The following is a 6,158-nucleotide window of genomic DNA, read 5'->3' on the forward strand; positions in this document are numbered from 1 at the left end:
GACCTTATTCATTGTATAATGTTTCAAACAATCAACTTAATACTTGAATTAAAACAATAGTCATCCCATGCTCCAAGAATGCACACTATGTTTATATATGGTACTTTGTGAAATAGATCAATTGGACACATTTCTAATGATGCTCATTTCACAATTCCTAATCCTTTTTACAAGTGTAAGAATACAAAATTCTTGCCACCACGAGAATCTGTTAGAGTCTAAACTTACATGCAATGATCCTTCTGTAATGTCAAGGCACCAAAGTCATATAGACTTTTCCAATGATATTACAAAGAATTCCATTGGAGATGAAGTCTCACATTCAAAGTACATTCCTTTGAACATCCTTCTTGCATAAAAGTTTCTAACTCACACATGGATTCTCAATATCCAACACCCATAATGAAAACATTTCCATGTTCCCATATGACTATCAATTCTAAGCAAAGTTACCTATTCTCAGAACATGTCAATATGATCCTTCTAAAATTATACCATACTACCAAGTGTCCAGAAGCAACCAATCTTCGGTGAACCTTACATTGTCCTTGACAGTTGTTTAACAAATTTAGTCACATCAAGTTCTGGTCCTTTTTCCCTTTTAATGCCATAGGCATTTGGAAAATCAGAATGAGTCAACATTATAGCATATGTGATCAATCCTATATCCACTACTAGAATATATGCCTTTAATGACATGCAATTTACGACTCGCACTGATTTATGTTACACAAAAGAGAATGACCTTAAAATAGTGTCATCGCTACAAAAATTTTAAGGATTTAGGTCACGCATTATTGTGTGCCCTTAAATTAGTGTCTCAAGAAAAAAAAAAACACGGAGGTCACTTTATCTCAAATGTGCGTCCTCTATAACTGTCGCTTTATAATTTTAATGAAATGCGCTTTTTAGTAGATAAACCGGGGAAAACGAAATCCCCGAAATTTTGAAAACCCTCCTTATTCTTTCCTACCTTATTTCTATCTTTCACTTTGCAATCGATTCTCCCCTCTCCCTCCTTCTCCCTCGTCTTTGATCCGCTTCTCCGCTACTCCTAACCGTACGTGTTAATATTCTCATCAGATCTCTGCTTTAGTGTCACTCTGAAGATCAAGAATTTCAAGCCCTAGTGTCACTATAAGACACAGACAAAAAGAAAATAAACATGAAGAATGCACCTATCGTTGTTACGGCTTATGAAAATTAGTATTTGTATGTCATTCTATTGAATCTGATGCTTATTTTACTCGATTTTTGTTAGATGTAGGGCAATCGTTTCAAAATGTTTGATTGCTAAGGATTTTGATTTTGATCTTATGGGATTTTATCGAGTATATGATGATGGAATAGGAGAAGCTGTAAGCTTGACTTTATAAATCTGGATACTAGAAGCGATCACGGAAATGTCATGCAATAAGAGTGGGCACGTTCCATTTACGGTGTAGTTGAAGCATGAATCGGCGAATCAAAAGGATGATAGGCCGGAGATTGCTTGTGGTCAGGCTAATGAATCTAGGAAAGGGGAAGACTTCGCATTGATCAAAACTGAATGCCAACATGTGTTGGGAGATGGTGTTACCACTTATTCTGTCGTTAAGGTACGTTGTCAACCTTTCTCCCCCTTTGATTAAACTTTAATGACTTGGTGTCTCTGATGATGTTGAAGAGGTCCTTGATTGCACACCACTTGGGAGATTAGGGATCCAAATGAGGTCTCATCACTCGTTGCATTTCTTTTCATGCCCACTTCATCTTATATTACTGGCCAAATTATATGTGTTGATGGTGGGATGTTTGTAAATGGTTTCTACCCAAAGCATGCCTAGTTTTTATTGCTAATCGTGTTTTACTGTGTGCTATCAATTTGGTAATGTTTTTTTTTGTTACATTTCACACATAGTATTGTTTCAGATTAGTTTTTTTAATGTTGTGGTTTTAAATTAATGATACTTATGATATGGGATTACAATAGGATAGCTTTTCAAGTTTTCTTATTTATGAGACTTGTGTAATTTTAATTGGTAGAAAACTCTTATTAGAAGAGCAAGTTATTGTAGTAGTTGATGGATTTCTTGTAATGCTCCCACCTAACTTCGCTTTTGCAGGTATTTGATAGTCATAATCGGTCTGCAGCAGCTATATATACTAAGGAGAACCTTTTGACAATGTATAGTGTGCTATTCCTCCCAATCTGAATCGTGATGAATGGGTAGCAGCCTTGCCTAGGGCTATAGTGGTTGGTTTTGTGAAAACGGAGAATGCTATACTTGTGTTCTTTTTTTATAAGACTTCGAAATAATGTGATCTAATGTATTTTGATTTGTTTCTATTGTATTAAACAGAACCATATAGTGGGTATACGGTTGACCAAATTAATCCATTTGACCTGATGCAAGGTCAAAGGAGTATCTTTGATCCTTTCCCTGAAGTTGTTGACCTTAACCAGGGGTCCAATTCCATCAATGCTAGTATGGATGAATCAAATGACTAGAGTTCCTAGTCAAAGACGTCATGGTCAACCTTTTTCTAGGTCTCCAATGGAGGTATTTGCTGATATTGAAGGAAGACAAAGACTTGTATCTGAGGTTTGTGTTCCTTAATTTTCATGTAAGGCGTAAAAAGGTCATTTGAAGAAAAGTAACTTAACAAATCTCACTTTCTTATTTTATACTTTGAAAATCTGCTAAAGTACCTGATAATAGTGCTCTACACTTGATCAAGTAACATAATCACCACTTCTATCTGGTGTTTGAAACATGGATGATCCCTACCAAGTGTTTGATCAATTTTCTGAACAACCTAGTTCTAAAAAGGGTGATTCGTTTTGATAAATTGTCTTTTCATATACAATCTTTATTCACAGTTTCATTTAAAAATCATTAATCAAAAGTCTACTTGTGTCATCTCTATCAGGAAAAAAAGGGCCAAGAAAAGTACTTACTTTTTAGGTTCTGTGTTATTCAAGACAACAAGTAAATCAAACGTTTTCTTGTTTCAGTCAGTAGAAAATCAAGAATCACCTAAATCATATCAATGCTTTTGAGCTCATTGGAATCTCTTGGAGCCTTGAACTCTTAGGGTTCTTTGAGGAAAAAGTGAAGAACCTGTTGAAAATTTTATCTCTGTTTTGAAGCTATTGTGCATTATACAACCATGTTTGGTTTAACTGTTGTATTACATCACATATTGATAATCAAATATAATCCAATCTTTAGGAGAAGGGAACAATTGTTGTATTGCATTGCATATTACCAAACATACACTTAATTCATTTCACTTATTCACATTGTCGAATTTATTTTTTTTTAGCAGTGTCAAGGTCACAAAGAATCAAACATTTCATGTCTCATGCAACCACTTATGTTTTGAAGTAAGTCTCAATACATTTTGAACTTTCCAATGTTTGATTTCATCTTTGTTACATTTATCAACTAAACACATAATTTTCGCTTCAAATTGGTAGAAATGTAAGTAGTTTAAAAGAATTGAATTTCATCTTGTAGGCTCTTTACTTTACTACTTCATAACTCCATTGTTATAAAATAATAGAGCATACATGAATATCAGCAATCAAGAAACATTAAGTGGAATTGTAGAAGTTATTAATTTAGCTACATGAGTAAAACTGGTTCTTGAAACTTGACAATTGTATTTGTTTGTATTATTATATATAAAGGATATTAAATACAAAGCTACTGGGACTCAACTCAACCTCTTAAATGAGATTACTTTTACTCTTCAAGAGAAAAGGTACATACATTACAACTTTATTCTTTTTCTTTTTCTTTTTTCCCAACACATTTTCATTTTTTTGAGATCATTCCACATTTGTATTTCCTATTCATATAGTAAGATTAAATACAAAAATAGTAAAATATAGCTCTGTTTGTTAAAGTTTTGGCTTGATTTTTGGGCGAAGTGGAAGTGGAAAAACTACTCTTTTACAGGTTAATTAATTACCATACTATTCTTTTTTTCTTTTTTTATATTTACTTTTTTTTTATTTTAATTATTTCACACAACTTATTGCAGGTTTAACTAAACCAACTTCAGGCTCAATGTACATTCAAAGATACACTGAAAATGGTACTCCAAATCAGCCTCCTGTGTTATTATCTCCAGAAAGAGTTGGTATTGTTTTTCAGTTTCCTGAAAGGTATTTATTACTCTTAAGTGTTAATTTTAATTCACTATTATGAATTTAACATATTCTTATTTGATTTTTTTCAGTTGGTATTGTATTTTGTGGCAGATAATGTTTTTGATGAAATTACATTTGGCTGCCTAGACAGAAGACTGACCTTAAAACTAAACAACTTATTGCTACATGACTTGAAAAAGCTATGACTTGGGTACTTTTACTTTACCACATTTTTAAATGTTTACAAAATATTTATTATTTTTAAAATGTTAGGTTGGATTAAATTGTATTTCTTTGGATAAAAATCCAAACTCTTTAAGTGGTGGCTACAAACGTCTCCTTGCTCTTGCTATTCAACTAGTAATCACTTTTACATACTTTTCTATATTTTGGTCAATATGATATATTGACTTTCACTTTGACTTTTGACCTACTCAGGTACAAACTCCATAGTTACTTGTACTTGATGAACCCCTAGCTGGACTTGGTATGGGAAAAAACCTTATCAACTATAACTTTCCTTTGACTTTAAAATCATAAAGGAAACTAAGGCGAGTATCTTGCAAGTTTTTATTATCTTTTGAATTTTTTTCTTGTTATATATATTGAGACTCATATTTTGTAATTGTGGCTTTTTGGAGCAGATCTGTCAAATATTCCAACCAAGAATCTTGATAGGTTAAAGAAACTATGCAAGATTGAAACAGTTCCATACTCATTGACACTTGGATATTCATAATGGGGTGCAGGTGACTTTATCTTGAAATTTACACTCAAAACTGTTTTTTTCCTTCTTTTTCTTGTAAGTTTAGCCTTGTTCTTTTCTTCAATTAAGTGTTGTATGGAGAGTGTTGTATGAACAACAATAAATCAACATTTTACCATTCTCTCCAAATGTAAACTCTAAATGACAAAAAATTATAAATTTATATGATGCTTAAATATTTTATATAAATAGCAATATATATATATATATATATATATATATATATATATATATATATATATATATATATATATAGTTGGATACCTATTAAATGAGTGTTGTTCTATTACAGACCATGTGCTGAAGAAGATTCTACCTTCTGGACTTGAGGTCCCTTCATCTTTTGAAACAATAGTTAAGTAGTCTTTCTGTATGTCTTCAAAATTTCCATTTAGCCTTACTGAACTTGAGGTCTCTATTAATCCTGTTCTTTTCATTTTGTATTAAACTGTTTCCTATAAAACTCATTTTCTGACGAAAATGCCCCTAATTAGTTGGTTCTTTGGTTCTTTTTAAGTTTAACGTGATGTTCCGTTTGTGGACAGTAAGTTAATTATCATTTTTGTGTTGGGTTTTGAGCATTTTAACACTCCTAAGTGTACATGCAACCCTAAATACCTTGGATCTATGTTTTCTCTATTATACATGCAAATATGAATATTCCAAGGTATTACCTTAACTAGCATACAAAACATTGATACTTGGGTAATAAACTAGATAGAAATACATACCTTGTTGATGTAGCTTGTCTCCATGAAGCTCGAGAGCCTAGTGCCCCAAGTGTGACACCTCAAATGGTTCACACAACATCACCAACACATGGAATAACCATGAGAAGAAGACACTCATGCTCAAATCGGTTAGCCCTCATATATGTATCACTAGTGCCAATTTCTTGAGCTAAAGGGGTCCTTATATAGTGTGCTCATTAGGTTTACACCATGTAACCCATGACTTTACCCATTCCTTATGCTCCATGGGTTTTAACCTCTATGGAGTATCCACGGATCACCACATGGGTTAAACCCAACACAACGAATCATGGATCATAAGCCCACATATATAAGAATGAATGATTTACACAATCAATCCCCATATATTTAATTAGTCTCTTTTTGATTACTAAATTAAGTCCAAATTAATTCTTGATCAATACTAATTAAATAACATAATTTCATATTAATATATTAGAACTTATAATATATTAATATGTCACAAATGTCCTCTCCTCACAAACGGTCTATCCTAATG

General features: G+C 32.5%; 1 pseudogene; it reads left to right on the plus strand.

Annotated features, from left to right (window-relative positions):
* The first annotated feature begins 2,537 nt into the window (after positions 1-2,537).
* On the plus strand, positions 2,538-4,880 carry LOC145131198 (ABC transporter I family member 11, chloroplastic-like; annotated as a pseudogene).
* The last annotated feature ends 1,278 nt before the right edge of the window (positions 4,881-6,158 follow it).

Source organism: Lactuca virosa, chromosome 8, assembly GCF_052849685.1.
Source record: "Lactuca virosa cultivar CGN04683 chromosome 8, Lactuca_virosa_CGN04683_v6, whole genome shotgun sequence".
In the NCBI taxonomy this organism is placed as follows: Eukaryota; Viridiplantae; Streptophyta; class Magnoliopsida; order Asterales; family Asteraceae; genus Lactuca; species Lactuca virosa.